Source organism: Argopecten irradians, chromosome 5 (genome assembly GCF_041381155.1).
Source record: "Argopecten irradians isolate NY chromosome 5, Ai_NY, whole genome shotgun sequence".
NCBI classification, from domain to species: Eukaryota; Metazoa; Mollusca; class Bivalvia; order Pectinida; family Pectinidae; genus Argopecten; species Argopecten irradians.
In genome coordinates, this window is record NC_091138.1 from 38,404,839 (window position 1) to 38,421,041 (window position 16,203).

Here is a 16,203-nt window from a genome sequence, read left to right on the forward strand (position 1 = left end):
TTGTAAGAAGAAATTTTCATTTAATACATTTTGCCAATATATTGGTGAGCCAATTGATTTCCATCTTGTCCCAACATACCTCTTCAGTGTGAACATATTGTACTGGACATTTACGTGAGATGAAGGTAACATTTACGTTTGTTATACCCCTATAAAATATTTCCTATATAAACTCTATTGCCAAAAATGCCAATAAATGAACTGTTCCGTCGAGCGGTCCAACGAACTGTTAAAATCGACTGTTAAAATGTGCTGTTGGACCGGAGTGACGCCACACCTACAATTCGTGACGTCAATGAATTGTTTTGAGTCAATGGGTATAACAAAACAGTTATCGACTGGGTTTTCGGCCTCGGGCAACAGTTTGTCTTCGGGTTCAACAAATCATCTGTTGCCCTCAACCCAGTCAACAACTGTATACTGTTGAAGGTAACATTTACGTGTGATGAAGGTAACATTTACGTCAGATGAAGGTAACATTGACGTCAGATGAAGGTAACATTTACGTCTAATGAAGGTAACATTTACGTCTGATGAAGGTAACATTTACGTCTAATGAAGGTAACATTTACGTCAGATGAAGGTAACATTACGTCAGATGAAGGTAACATTTACGTCAGATGAAGGTAACATTTACGTCAGATGAAGGTAACATTTACGTCTGATGAAGGTAACATTTACGTCAGATGAAGATAACATTTACGTCTAATGAAGGTAACATTTACGTCTAATGAAGGTAACATTTACCTCTGATGAAGGTACGATTACGTCTGATAAATGTAAAATTTACGTCTGATGAATGTTTTGTTTGTTTGATTAATTAACGTCCTATTAACAGCTATGGTCATGTAAGGACGGCCTCCCATGTATGCAGTGTGTTGCGTGTATGTTGCGCGAGGTTCGTGTTTTGGGAGACTGCGGTATATTCGTGTTGTGTCTTCTTGTATAGTGGAACTGTTGCCCTTTTTATAGTGCTATATCACTGAAGCATGCCGCCGAAGACACCAGGCGTGAAGGTAACATTTACGTCTGATGAAGGTAACATTAACGTCTAATGAAGGTAACATTAACGTCAGATGAAGGTAACATTTACGTCTAATGAAGGTAACATTTACGTCAGATGAAGGTAACATTTACGTCAGATGAAGGTAACATTTACGTCTGATGAAGGTAACATTTACGTCAGATGAAGGTAACATTTACCTCTGATAAAGGTACGATTACGTCTGATAAATGTAACATTTACGTCTAATGAAGGTAACATTTACGTCAGATGAAGGTAACATTTACGTCTGATGAAGGTAACATTTACGTCAGATGAAGGTAACATTTACGTCTAATGAAGGTAACATTTACGTCTAATGATTTGTTTGTTTGATTTATTTACGTCCTATTAACAGCTATGGTCATGTAAGGACGGCCTCCCATGTATGCGGTGTGTTGCGTGTATGTTGTGCGAGGTGAGTGTACTGGGAGACTGCGGTATGTTCGTGTTGTGTCTTCTTGTATAGTGGAACTGTTGCCCTTTTTATAGTGCTATATCACTGAAGCATGCCGCCGAAGACACCAAGCAACACACTCCACCCGGTCACATTATACTGACAACGGGCGAACCAGTCGTCCCACTCCCTGTATGCTAAACGCTAAGCAGGAGCAGAAACTACCACTTTTTTAGACTTTGGTGTGTCTCGGCTAGGGGACAGAACCCAGAGCCTTCCTCACAGGGGCGAACGCTCAACTCAAGGCCAAAAGTGAGGCGGTGCCAAGGAAGGCATTAGGAAAGATAAAGTCAGTTAGGAAGAAGAGAAAAAGATAAGATCCTAAATTTAGTCGCCTTTTACGATCATGCAATAGGGGCAGCAGGTACAATTCTAACGCCCTACCTAGGCTCCTAATGATTGTGTAATATAATCATTCAAAATAATCCAATTTCATAAATGAAATAAAACGGAGGAAAGGCTGGACTTGGCAACTTCATGCTAGCACCAGAATGTAAGGAGTCAATGCTAGAAATAAATGCCATCAACACCCAGGCAACATGCGATCCTGAAGACATTGTTGAATCTCTGAAAACAGAGTATATAGTGAGCACAATGTCAGAAGGTACAAAGGCTGTGCCTAGCAAAATAGTTCGTGCGCAGCAAATCAAAATGAGAGACTGAGTATCTTTGTCGGCAAAACTTGGTGTTCTATTGGTTTCAGATGACAGAAGTTTTTACACAGTAACCCGAATCCCTGCAGGTAGGGCGTAAGAATTGTACCTGCTGCGCCTATTGCATGATCGTAAAAGGCGACTAAATTTAGGATATTATCTTTTTCTCTTCTTCCTAACTGACTTTATCTTTCCTAATGCCTCCCTTGGCATCGCCTCACTTTTGGCCTTGAGTTGAGCGTTCGCCCCTGTGAGGAAGGCTCTGGGTTCTGTCCCCTGGCCGAGACACACCAAAGTCTATAAAAGAGGTAGTTTCTGCTCCTGCTTAGCGTTCAGCATACAGGGAGTGGGACGACTGGTTCGCCCGTTGTCAGTATAATGTGACCGGGTGGGGTGTGTTGCTTGGTGTCTTCGGCGGCATGCTTCAGTGATATAGCACTATAAAAAGGGCAACAGTTCCACTATACAAGAAGACACAACACGAACATACCGCAGTCTCCCAGTACACTCACCTTGCACAACATACACGCAACACACCGCATACATGGGAAGGCCGTCCTTACATGACCATAGATGTTAATAGGACGTAAATAAATCAAAACAAACAAACAAACTTTATCCCGAGTCGTGTAGTCGTGTTTTAGCTGTAAAAACTCAGTTTAAATATGCCACTTGAGCAAAATGAAGAAGGCCTAAGAAATTTGACCAACGTGCGTAAGAATGCACGAGGTCCCACAGCGCAAGAAGCCAGGAAGGAAAAATCCTAGCGTCGGTGATCTGGACACGGAACAGTCGGAGCGGCCCACGGAACAGCCCGAAGAACAATCGGAACGGCCCACGGAACATCCGGAACTGCCCACGGAACATCCGGAACTGCCCACGGAACATAGAACTCCCCACGGAAAAATTGGAACGGCCCACGGAACATGACTATATATTGTAGTTTCATGCGAGACATTAAATACAGTCAAGCAGTTTGGGGTTCCAGCGGACGGTAAAATAATTTTGGAAAATCTTAATGCAAGTGACAGGTCACTCATTCTCAATCCTTACGGATGGCTAAACGGAGCAATTGTGGACTGCTGTATGTTTCTAATTAGACACCAGTACCAGAGATTAAAGGACTTGAGTCAACATCACTTTCAATCACTCTTGAATTTACCAAGCACGACAGGGAACCATTCATTCAAATAATAGAAACCCTGAACATGGCGGAACTCAATGGTTGACTGCAACAAATCTTAATTGTCAACCTGACGAAATTGCTATTATAGATTCAAGTTTCGACGATGTCCCACGACTTGAAAGAATGGCGATATGTATGATGATAAAATTTTTGTTTGTTTGTTGATTAATTAACATCCTATTGTTATGTATGACACTAAATACATGTAGTTATGAGATAAGGGAGATAACTCCTATAGCTTTTTTTATCAATACATCCTATGAAGGTCATATCATTGATTTAGGTTATAGAACTTTCTAGAATATAATCATGTATAAACAAATATGTTTGTAAACATGTTGATTTTAAGTAGAGATCTAGAATGATCTATTTCCAGAAAGTTATGTGTGTTTACTTGTTTACTGTTTTTAGTTAGATATTTCTAGAAGTAGAAGGTTCTCCAATATTCTTGAATTACGGTTTAGCTATATATACTCCAGCTGTCCAAGGCTAATCAGAACTGTAATGAGACCTGTAATAAGACATATCAAGAATTGTACAGCGCCATATAAGATTCTATTGGGAGAGCTATTGTGACTTTATCTGTGGATTATTACAACACTTTGTGTGGATTTATTCATATTGCCTGGAGCTTTACAAATCATCGGTGGACATTCAATTTCCTTGTGGATTTGTGATTATTGTTAATTGGAAACCTGGAAGGACCAAGGATTATACCAGGACATTCGCATACAGATAAGTAACACTTTAAATCATCGTACTACTCTTGTACCACCACCAATTACTTTAGACATTGTAAACCATCTCTGTATAATATTGTATATATAATTAAATTGTGTTTTGAATTTAGCTGCTGGTTTCTCCTTTCTGTTATTCGTTAATGTAACAGAATTGGGGGCTCGTGTCCGAGATCGATATTTAATTTGTGAAATCTAACTTTGAAAAATTAATTTAGAAATTTTCAAAATTTGTGTACAAACTTTGAGTTTACATTTGAAACCAACAGCTAGATAAATATGACTACTATGCAGGTAGAACAGTTTGTTAAAGCGCCATCCCTGGAAGTTCTTTTGCAAGTTAGTAAGAAGGATTTACTGTTATTGGGTAAACATTTAGGCCTTACTATCAAAACTAATTTGAGGAAAGCTGAAATTAGGAATGTAATTATAAGATATTTTGTTGACAATGGCAAATTTGACTCTAGTGCATTAGATAGTATAGAGGAAACAGTCACTTCAGAAATCCAAATTAGACAAATGGAACTTGAACATGAAATGAAAATGAAACAAATAGAGAAAGAAATGAGAGAAAGAGAAATAGAAAAGGAGTTAAGAGAAAAAGAAATAGACAAAGAAAGAGAGTTAAGAGAAAAAGAAATAGACAAAGAAAGAGAGTTAAGAGAAAAAGAAATAGACAAAGAAAGAGAGTTAAGAGAAAAAGAAATTGAGAAAGAATTAAAAGAAAAAGAGAGAGATCAGATGTTAGAGCTAGAGAAGCAAAAAATTCAAGCTGAAACAGAACTTAGAATTAAAGAATTAGAACTAGCTTCTCAAGACAGTTCAAGTAATCCAACTTTTAGGGGTTTACAAGGAAACAGAGGTTTTGATGTCAGTAGAAACATAAGGTTAGTTCCTCCTTTTCAAGAGAAAGAAGTTGACAAGTATTTTCTGCATTTTGAGAAAATAGCTGACAGTATGAAATGGCCTGAAGATAAGCTTACAATGCTTCTTCAGAGTGTCTTGATTGGTAAAGCTAGAGACATTTATTCTTCTTTATCTGTAGATGAGATTTCAAATTACCAAGTAGTCAAGAAAGCTATTTTGAAAGCTTATGAGTTAGTTCCTGAGGCTTACCGCCAGAAATTTCGAAACTCGAGAAAGAGAGATGAACAAACTCAATGTAGAATTTGCCAGAGAAAAGGAACAATTATTTAATAGGTGGTGTGATTCTAAAGAAATTGATGAGGATTTCGGTAAATTGAGGCAATTATTGTTGATAGAGGAGTTTAAACGTTGTGTCCACACAAACATAAAAACTCATTTAGATGAGAGAAAAGTTGAAAACACTTAGTGAAGCAGCTACAATGGCTGATGATTACGCTCTCACCCACAAAGGCTCATTTGTTAAAAACAGTTCTCAAGACAAAAACAGTACCACAGGTACTAGTAAATTTGGTCAGCCTAGGAACCCAACCTTTAGTGGCCCTTCCAACGACAAACCTAAATTAGGTGATAAAACTAAGTCTGCTTCTAAAACAGATGATAGGGTAGGTGTGGGGTCTCCTTCTGGTCCTGTTTGTAATTACTGCAAGAAAGTAGGGCATACTATGTCTGAATGTTATTCTCTCCAGCGTAAGGAGCAAAGGCGTAAACAGTCAGTTCCTTCTGTGTTAGCTATGTCAAAGCCTAGTCAGAAACTTAGTGATATTGTGGAAGATTCTAAAGTGTCTGTTGAGATTAAGAGCTCAGAGTCTGATAGTGTCTTGGAGAAGTACTCTCCCTTCATTTCTGAAGGTTTTGTTTCACTTACTAGTGATATTACCAACTTGAAACCTGTGAAGATTTTGCGAGATACTGGGGCTTCTCATTCTTTGATATTAGATGGCGTAGTGCCTTTGTCTGAGGAGACCTCATCTGGTAGTAAGTGTTTTGCTTCAAGGTGTAGAGTTAGGTTTTGTTAATGTGCCTCTCCATTGTGTTTATTTAAAGTCAGATTTGGTTACTGGGCCTGTCACCATTGGTGTTAGACCGGAACTTCCCATAGAGGGCGTGTCACTCATTTTAGGCAATGACTTGGCTGGAGAGAAAGTTAGGGTAGATCCCTTAGTGTCCAGTATCCCTGATAAAACAGATGATGCTGAGACTATTCAACAGGAATTTCCTGGTATTTTCCCTTCTTGTGCTGTAACTCGTTCAATGAGTAAGAAGGTTTCTGATGTTGCAGTAGTTGAGGATCATTATAGTCCAGGGTTAGGTGACACTTTCTTGGCTCATGATATAGAGGATGTCGGGAGCAAGTGTGATCTTTTGAGCAATCCTGTAGACTTTGATAGTGATAGAGTTGTTCCTAACAAGGGTACTTCTTTGTCTGACATGATGAGTAAATCATCTTTGTCTAGAGAGGAGCTTATAGTAGAACAGGAGAAAGATCCTGAAATCTCCTTATTGTGTAATCGGGCTTTGAGTGAGGAAGAGGCTGAGAAAGTCCCGGTTTGTTACTTCCGTCAGTCAGGTGTGTTGATGCGCAAGTGGCGCCCCCCTGATGTGTCTCCCGAGGAAGACTGGAAGGTTGTCAATCAAATAGTTGTCCCACCGAGGTATAGGCAAGATATTCTGAGTTTGTCTCATGACGTACCTATGGCAGGGCATCTAGGTGTGACCAAGACTTATAACAGGATCTTAGATCACTTCTTTTGGCCCAAGTTGAAACGGGATGTGGCTGATTTTTGTAGGTCTTGTCATACTTGTCAGGTGGTAGGGAAACCTAATCAGAAAATCCCTGTTGCACCTTTGCACCCCATTCCAGCATTTGAGGAACCATTTAGTAGAGTCATTATAGACTGTGTAGGTCCTCTACCCAAAACTAAGTCTGGGAATGAGTATCTTTTAACTATTATGTGTGCTTCCACACGCTTTCCTGAAGCCATTCCACTCAGGAATATTAAAGCCCCTAACATAGTCAAGGCTTTGGTTAAATTCTTTACATTGGTTGGTCTTCCAAAAGCTGTCCAATCGGACCAAGGTTCGAATTTCATGTCTGGTATTTTTCAACAAGTCATGTACCAGCTCCAGATCAAGCAGTATAAGTCTAGTGCTTATCATCCAGAGTCTCAGGGTGCTTTAGAACGTTTTCATCAGACATTGAAGAATATGATGAGATCTTATTGTTTTGAAAACAAAAAGATTGGGACGAAGGTATACACATGTTGTTGTTTGGCGTTAGAGAATCTGTACAAGAATCTCTTGGCTTCAGTCCCTTTGAACTTGTGTTTGGACACACTGTACGTGGTCCTTTGAAAATTTTGAAAGACAAAATTTTGGACGAAGATTCTAAAGTGAATCTCTTAGATTATGTGTGTAACTTTAAGCAAAGGTTGACAAGGGCATGTGAATTGGCAAAAGAAAATTTGGCCCTTACTCAAACCAAAATGAAAACATGGTATGATAAAGATGCCCGTGCAAGAAGTTTTGATCCAGGTGACAAAATTTTGGCTCTATTACCAATACCGGGTCAGCCTTTGCAAGCTAGATATTTTGGACCTTATATTGTTGAGAAAAAGGTTGATGATGTTAACTACATTGTACAAACTCCAGGGAGGCGCAAGAAAACTCAATTATGTCATGTTAATATGCTTAAGAAATATGTAGATAGAGAAGAGAGCAAGACCTCTCAACCTATTGCTACTTTGGCCTCTGTACCATCACAAAGTGAAAGTACAGCTGATATTTGTAAATTAGACTTAGATGGTGGTGTACAAGATGTAGGTTTAGACTGTGGTGTTAAGTTACGGAATTCAGATGTGCTCGCGAACTTGGACAAGAAACTGTGTCATCTATCAGAAAAGGAACGCAATGAACTGAAAGATTTGATACTTGAGTTTAAACATTTGTTTCCGGATACACCAGGCAAAACAGATGCTATCTATCACGACGTGGATGTAGGCGATGCGCCACCTGTCAAGCAACATCCTTACCGTGTCAATCCTTTGAAAGAAGAACACTTAAAGAAAGAAATTCAATACATGTTGGACAATGATATTATTGAACCAAGCAAAAGTGAATGGAGCTCTCCATGTGTTCTGGTGCCAAAGCCAGACAAGACGTACCGGTTCTGTACTGACTTCAGAAAAGTAAACTCTGTCAGTAAAACAGACTCTTATCCAATTCCAAGGATTGACTCGTGTATTGACAAAGTTGGCAAAGCCAAGTACGTAAGCAAGTTTGACCTGTTGAAAGGGTATTGGCAGGTGCCATTAACAGAAAGAGCTAAAGAAGTGTCGGCATTTGTAACCTCACAAGGTTTGTACCAGTATAAAGTTATGCCGTTTGGTATGAAGAATGCCCCGGCAACATTTCAACGTCTTCTTAACAGCGTGATATCAGACCTGGAAGGCTGTGATGGATACATCGATGACGTCATCAACTACCACGACACGTGGGAAGACCATCTACGCGGGATTCGTGAATTTTTCGAAAGACTCACTACCATAAAATTGACTGTAAACTTATTGAAATGTGAATTTTGTCATGCAACTGTTGAATTTTTAGGCCATGTTGTAGGACAGGGGCAGGTTAAACCTGTTCAGGCCAAAGTAGAATCAATTATAGATTTTCCAACTCCTGGAGGCAAGAGAGAGCTGATGAGATTTCTTGGTATGGCTGGATACTACAGAAAATTTTGTCAAAATTTCTCTGTTATAGCAGCTCCACTTACTGCTTTGTTAAAGAAAAATGTCAAATTTGTCTGGTCAGACGAATGTAAGTCTGCCTTTGAGAAATTGAAAGCCATACTATCAAACTCACCAGTTCTGACTGCTCCAGATTTTAATAAACAGTTTAAACTGTTTGTTGACGCCAGTGATGTAGGTGTTGGTGCTGTTTTGATGCAAGAAGGTGCTGAAAAAATTGACCATCCAATTTGTTATTTCTCGAAAAAGTTTGACAAACACCAGAGAAATTATTCCACCATTGAGAAAGAATGTTTAGCGTTGATTTTGGCCTTGAACCAATTTGATGTGTATCTCTGCACTACAGTTGTGCCTGTGTTGGTCTTCACCGACCACAACCCTTTGACATTCATTGGGAAAATGAAAAACAAAAACCAAAGAATTCTCAGGTGGAGTTTGACTTTGCAAGAATACAATCTTGACATCAAACATATCAAAGGGAAAGACAATATTCTAGCTGATGCTTTATCAAGGATTTAAATATTACTTGATATGTCAAGAAAGTTTCCTTTTCAAGAAAACTTTCTTTTCTTTAAGGAGGGGTGTGTTATGTATGACACTAAATACATGTAGTTATGAGATAAGGGAGATAACTCCTATAGCTTTTTTTTATCAATACATCCTATGAAGGTCATATCATTGATTTAGGTTATAGAACTTTCTAGAATATAATCATGTATAAACAAATATGTTTGTAAACATGTTGATTTTAAGTAGAGATCTAGAATGATCTATTTCCAGAAAGTGATGTGTGTTTACTTGTTTACTGTTTTTAGTTAGATATTTCTAGAAGTAGAAGGTTCTCCAATATTCTTGAATTACGGTTTAGCTATATATATACTCCAGCTGTCCAAGGCTAATCAGAACTGTAATGAGACCTGTAATAAGACATATCAAGAATTGTACAGTGCCATATTAGATTCTATTGGGAGAGCTATTGTGACTTTATCTGTGGATTATTACAACACTTTGTGTGGATTTATTCATATTGCCTGGAGCTTTACAAATCATCGGTGGACATTCAATTTCCTTGTGGATTTGTGATTATTGTTAATTGGAAACCTGGAAGGACCAAGGATTATACCAGGACATTCGCATACAGATAAGTAACACTTTAAATCATCGTACTACTCTTGTACCACCACCAATTACTTTAGACATTGTAAACCATCTCTGTATAATATTGTATATATAATTAAATTGTGTTTTGAATTTAGCTGCTGGTTTCTCCTTTCTGTTATTCGTTAATGTAACACTATTAACAGCTGTGGTCATGTAAGGACGGCCTCCCATGTATGCGGTGTGTTGCGTGTATGTTGTGCTAGGTGCGTGTTTTGGGAGACTGTGGTATATTCATGTTGTGTCTTCTTGTATAGTTGAACTGTTGCCCTTTTTATAGTGCTATATCACTGAAGCATGCCGCCGAAGACACCAAGCAACACACCTCACCCGGTCACATTATACTGACAACGGGCGAACCAGTCGTCCCACTCCCCGTATGCTGAGCGCTAAGCAGGAGCAGAAACTACCACTTTTTTAGACTTTGGTGTGTCTCGGCCAGATGACAGAACCCAGAGCCTTCTTCCCAGGGGAGAACGCTGCACTCAAGGCCAAATGTGAGGCTGTACCAGGGAGGCATTAGGAAAGATAAAGTCAGTCAGGAAGAAGAGAAAAGATAAGATCCTAAATTTACTCGCCTTTTACGATCATGCAATAGGGGCAGCAGGTGCAATTCTAACGCCCTACCTCCAGGGCCAGTTTTTGTTGTGTGTTTGGAAAAACATTATAGATGATTGCTTCATAATTTGGACGAGGTCAAAACAAAGATTAGGAATATTTGATAACATATTGCATAGCCCCAACACGCCAAATCAATTTACCATAAATCGAAGCGAAACGGAACTATCCTTTTTGGATTTATAAGTGTAAAGATCAGGAAAGTTCATAATAAAAGATTTCCACTACACCGAATACTTAGATTTTCGGTCATAATGAGGTAAAAACGGTATAAAGCTAGTATATTATAAATCCGAAATAAAAGGCCAAAATAAATTCAAAGTAAAATCAAAATCATTTCTATGGAATATATATTCAGCCACTATACGGCCTTCTTCAGTCCAAAATAACACTTATCACAATGTTCAGTCATTTCATCAAACTCGCACTAAGCGTATAATAACTTTACGCCTCGCAAGACGTTTATGTGCAATACAGATCGACAATGACAAACGAGAAAAGAGAGTAAATTAAAAACACAAGTGGTGACCGGGCTAAATCCATATACTTATGAACAAAAATTAGAAAGTCAAATCTACTCCAGTAAACATCAATATATCGTTCGTAGTCGCATATGACCCTTGCCATCAGAACATCGAAGCAAACGGCCATGGAAATAATTCCACTCTTACACCGAAGCCGACGAATTACGAGAACTGGTCAAAAAAAGTAAAAGGTACTTATTGATGCAAGATTAAAATATTCATAGGAATGCACGTACCCGCTGACAAAGTGGAAACATGCAATGTTAGACCTGTGATTATATCCATGAAGGGACCAATCTTCTTTGAAAGACCGAGAAGAAAAGTGACACCGAAATATAATAACTGTATATCCCACTTGTAAGGAATACTACAAAGGGCAAATAGGGAATGAATGCATTGAGTGAGATCGTTCATAAGCAGCAAATACGCTCATCAGAAATTCGGCAAATCCCACCAACTGGAGATATGTAATGCTATTTCACCACATTACCATTCTACATGATGAGAGACGCTGAAATTACAAACAATCTCTGCAAAGAAAAAACGCTTTTAAATTTATTTAAACCATTATTGAATGTTTATAACTTTGTATATTTGCATTGATATGTCTACTGTGTTGCCCTACAGGTAGGGCGTAAGATTCTACCTGCTGGCGCTATGGAATGATATCGTAAAAAGCGATTAATTTAAGGATTTTTTACCGCCTCACTTTTGGCCTTCGGTTGAGCGCTCGCCCCTGTGTGGTAGGCTCTGGGTTATCCCATGGCCCAGACACATCTTAGTCTATAAAAGTGGCAGTTTCTGCTTAGTTCAGCATTAAGGGAACGGGACGACTGGTTCGTCTATTGTCAGCATGTCACCGGGTGGGATGTGTTTGTATGGTGTCTTCGGTGGCATGCGTTAGTTGAATAAGACTATAAAAAGGGCAAGAATTTCACTATACAAAAAGACAAGACGATTATACCAGTTTCCCAAAACACGCACTTCACACAAAGCACGCCGATGTGAGCATGAGCAGCCGTCCTTACATGACTCTGGCTGTTATAAGGGGTACTTACAATATATGTACGTATTGGGAAAAAACGACCATTATTATAATATTGAATTTAAAATAAACTTATACTATCGTTCTTTAACGTGTCAATAAACATAGCATGGTCTATGGAAGGCTGTCGTGTATATTGTACCCGTGTCACAGTCTGTTCTGTGTGATACCTAGGTAACGGGTAGGCTTGTACGACTAACATTATAGTTTGTTTTATTATACAAAGTTTGATAAATATTATGAGATAAGAACATGTCAGAATTACAGAGTGTTATTTATATAACATAATAATAAAATAGACGCAAAATAAAAATATAGAATGTTTTATGAATAATGGTCTCTCCCCTTTCAATACGTACATATCCCGCTTTTTTTTAAGTATCCCTAATAGGATGTTTACATCATTTAATCAAACAACAAAAGGTTTAAGGACAAGCACCCGTGTGGGTGGTGTCTTGCGTGTTTTGGGAGACTGGTGCACTATCTCTTGAGACAAGAAGAACACAAGTTACTATTTTAGGGGTGTAGGAATTTGCTTCGATAGCGTAACTAACCTGGAATATGCAATATAAAATTGACGACAAACAAAAACGCGTAAAGGAATCAACACCAACAACATTCCGAATCTCTACAGAGTCCAGTTGGTCGACATAACTTGGTCAACAAAAACAGGTTACACAACGAGAACTTACTTACATTTATACATAATTCAAAAACAAAAAGTCGGTAATTCTGTTTAATACTTTTGGAATCGACAAATGAAACTGACATCGTCACTGATACCCCTACCTCCAATAACAATGGGCAAGACATTGTTCAACTGTCACAAGTTGTAAAACACAACAGCATTTCATTGTGCTCTACTCCTAATGCTTTTCACAAAATATTTCTATGTATCTACATTCAGTGGTGAAACTTTCAACATTAAATTTAGTCACAATATCGGTAATAGTTTTTGCGAGATTGCAACAAAATTATAGTTATACACCTATCGTCTGCTCACAATACATCTGTCCCCTGGCCGAGACACACCAAAGTCTGTAAAAGTGGTAGTTTCTGCTCCTGCTTAGCGCTCAGCCTACGGGGAGTGAGACGACTGGTTCGCCTGTTGTCAGTATAATGTGACAGGGTGGGGTTTGTTGCTTGGTGTCTTCGGCGGCATGCTTCAGTGATATAGCACTATAAAAAGGACAACAGTTCCACTATACAAGAAGACACAACATGAATATATCGCAGTCTCCCAAAACACGCACCTGTCACAACATACACGCAACACACCGCATACATGGGAGGCTGTCCTTACATGACCATAGCTGTTAATATGACGTTAATTAACCAAACAAACAAACAAACTGCTCACAATACAAAACTATCGATGTCCGATTCACTAATATTGTCAAATATTTACAGATACCTTTTTATTTGACTCTATAATCTTTATTATGCTCATTATTATTATACACCGATAATGCTAGTCCTTCTCGTGCGTGTAGTAATACATGTATTGTGTGCACTGGGTATGCTGAGGATTCCTGTTATTGTTGCTAGTTACAGATGTCAACAAAGTATCACAGATGCGAGATTTCAACAAAAACACAAACACGCCTTCATATACTTCTATGTAAATATCTCCATGGGTCGGGGTTTTAAATGTAAGAAAAACAAAACAAAAAATTAAACGAGAGGAAAAATTACAGAAATGGAAGAGTTTCGCGTGCATTATCAAGCGTCAAAGCGTCGTCTGCTTTAGACAGCGTCAACAAGGGGTCCGACTTTTCAGAGTGGCACTGCGAGATACAGCCATCAGTGAAGAAGAGTTGTCTTTTTTCCGAGGCCAAGCCAAAGGATCCGAGAAAAGGACATCTGCAAATATGCCACGTGAACAGGCGGCAGAATACCATAAAACACTTTGAAATCTATTAGATCGGCTATAACACTTTTTCGATATAGGCAGACATATTGACATTGTTCAGGACAAAGCATTTAAAACTAAACAAGAAAATTGGGGGTGTGTTGAAAGAAAGAATGCGTCAGGGGACATCTCGCCCAACAAAACACAAGGATATCATACATATGCACGATTTAGAATCGATATCCACTTACCTATAAAAGGCAAACACTTGTCAAGTAATCCTTAGACTTAAGGCTTTGTATAATATTTCCATTCATTTCATAACACGTGGATTAGAATTTCACCACCAACTTCATCACAATTCCTTTGAATTTGTCAAAGATCCACAGGGAAAACAGTACGCTAAACTCACACATGCAACGCAACAAAAAATATCAGGATAGCCTTGTGAGCGAAGAGGCCATGTCGGACCGGCGAATGTACACTACAAACTCCTCGTTATGTCCGGTCGAAATATTGATTTTTTTTTCATTTCTAAAACTGATACAAATGCCACATCGCTATTTAATCAAATAAACAAAGATGCACTCCCATTACTGAAAAAGTCTGGTTCAATGCCGAGTCACTTGGTAAACACACTTTCAAAATTTTTTAACCCACATTTGTAACAAGAGGCCAATAGGCCTTAACGGTCACATGGGTTCAAACACAGAATGAAACAAAGACATATAAACACTATATATTGGCCTATCTGACCCTTGAAATCAGTCAGTGATTTTATTCTGGGAATTCAGAAGAAAGAGTTTTGAAATGTTATCCATTTTGACCCATTTTGGCCCCGCCCCGCCCCTCTTTTCTCGTGGGTCGGCCAGGACCAATATGGATATGGTGTTAAAATATTATTTCAGGCTAATAATTCTAATCCAGTTTGACTAATTTCCTATGAAAAATAAGCAAATAATGTTCATGAATGTATTTTTTTCTACATAAACTATAGTAAACTTGACCCCCTTCCCAGGGGGAAACATGAGACTCCAGGGTCAGATAATTTACAGTTTTGTAAAGGACCTTAAGACCTTTACATCTATGCAGAGTATTTGATTCTACCAGTTCCAGAATTTCAGAAAAAGATTTTTGAAGTTTTAGCCTATTGACCAATTTTGGCCCCGCCCCTAAGGCCCCTGGGGGTCAGATATGGAAAACTTGTTAATAGGATTCTGACAACATTTGACTAATTTCCTATTATAGAAGAGCAAAAAAATGCTCAAAAATGTGCTTTCCCTATATAAACTATAGTAAACTTAACCCCCTACCCAGGGGATACCTATTATTTAATTTACAATTTTTGTAGAGGGCCTCGAGACCAAACTATTTATGAAGAGTATTTGATTCTACCACATCTGTGAGTGGAGAAGATTTTTGAAATTTTAGTCAATTTTACCCCTTTTTGCCCCTCCCACAGCCTCCTATGGGGTGGGGACCATATGATTCACAATTCTGATTAGCCTTATGCCTTAGAAGGTTTATGCAAAATTTCATTGAAATTGCTTCAGCGGTTTTGGAGAAGAAGTCGAAAATGTAAATTGTTTACGGACATACAACGCACGACGACGGACAAAAGGCGATTAGAACATGTTACTTGAGACTTCATCTCAGGTGACTTAAAAATCCAAACCACAGTCAGAAAGAAAAATTACAGAAGACATCAGAGAACAACCTTAGACATTTTGGAAATATGCCAACTCAAAAAGGAAAGTTTAAACAGGCATTTCCTACCTTTAGGATCAAATGGAGATATCCAGAAAATCGTCGTGAGAGACAAGGACAAAGCAGAAGTACTTCTAAAATTCTTTAGTAGTGTAATTACCCAAGAACCAATTTACCCTAGGAAATATAAGTCATCAATTTGAGGAAATAAACTGCTCGCCAGAAATATTTGAAATAAACAACTGCTATTTGATCCCAATGAAAATAGATCCCAGATAGGATGCACTCTAAAACAATACAGGAACTACGAAAGCACATAAGTTACCATAAATATTTGATAGATCGGTTCCGGAAGGCAAACTACCGGAAGCTTTGAAAGAAGCAAACATAACAATTTTTAAAAGGGGCTCAAAGTAAGAAGCAGGGGATTACAGACCTGTCAGCCTTACAAGTCTTATCGGGAAAACAGTGGACAAGTTAGTAAGGAATAGGATAGAAAACCATATGATTAAAAATAATCTTCTGAGTAGTAAGCAATTTGGATTCATAAATGG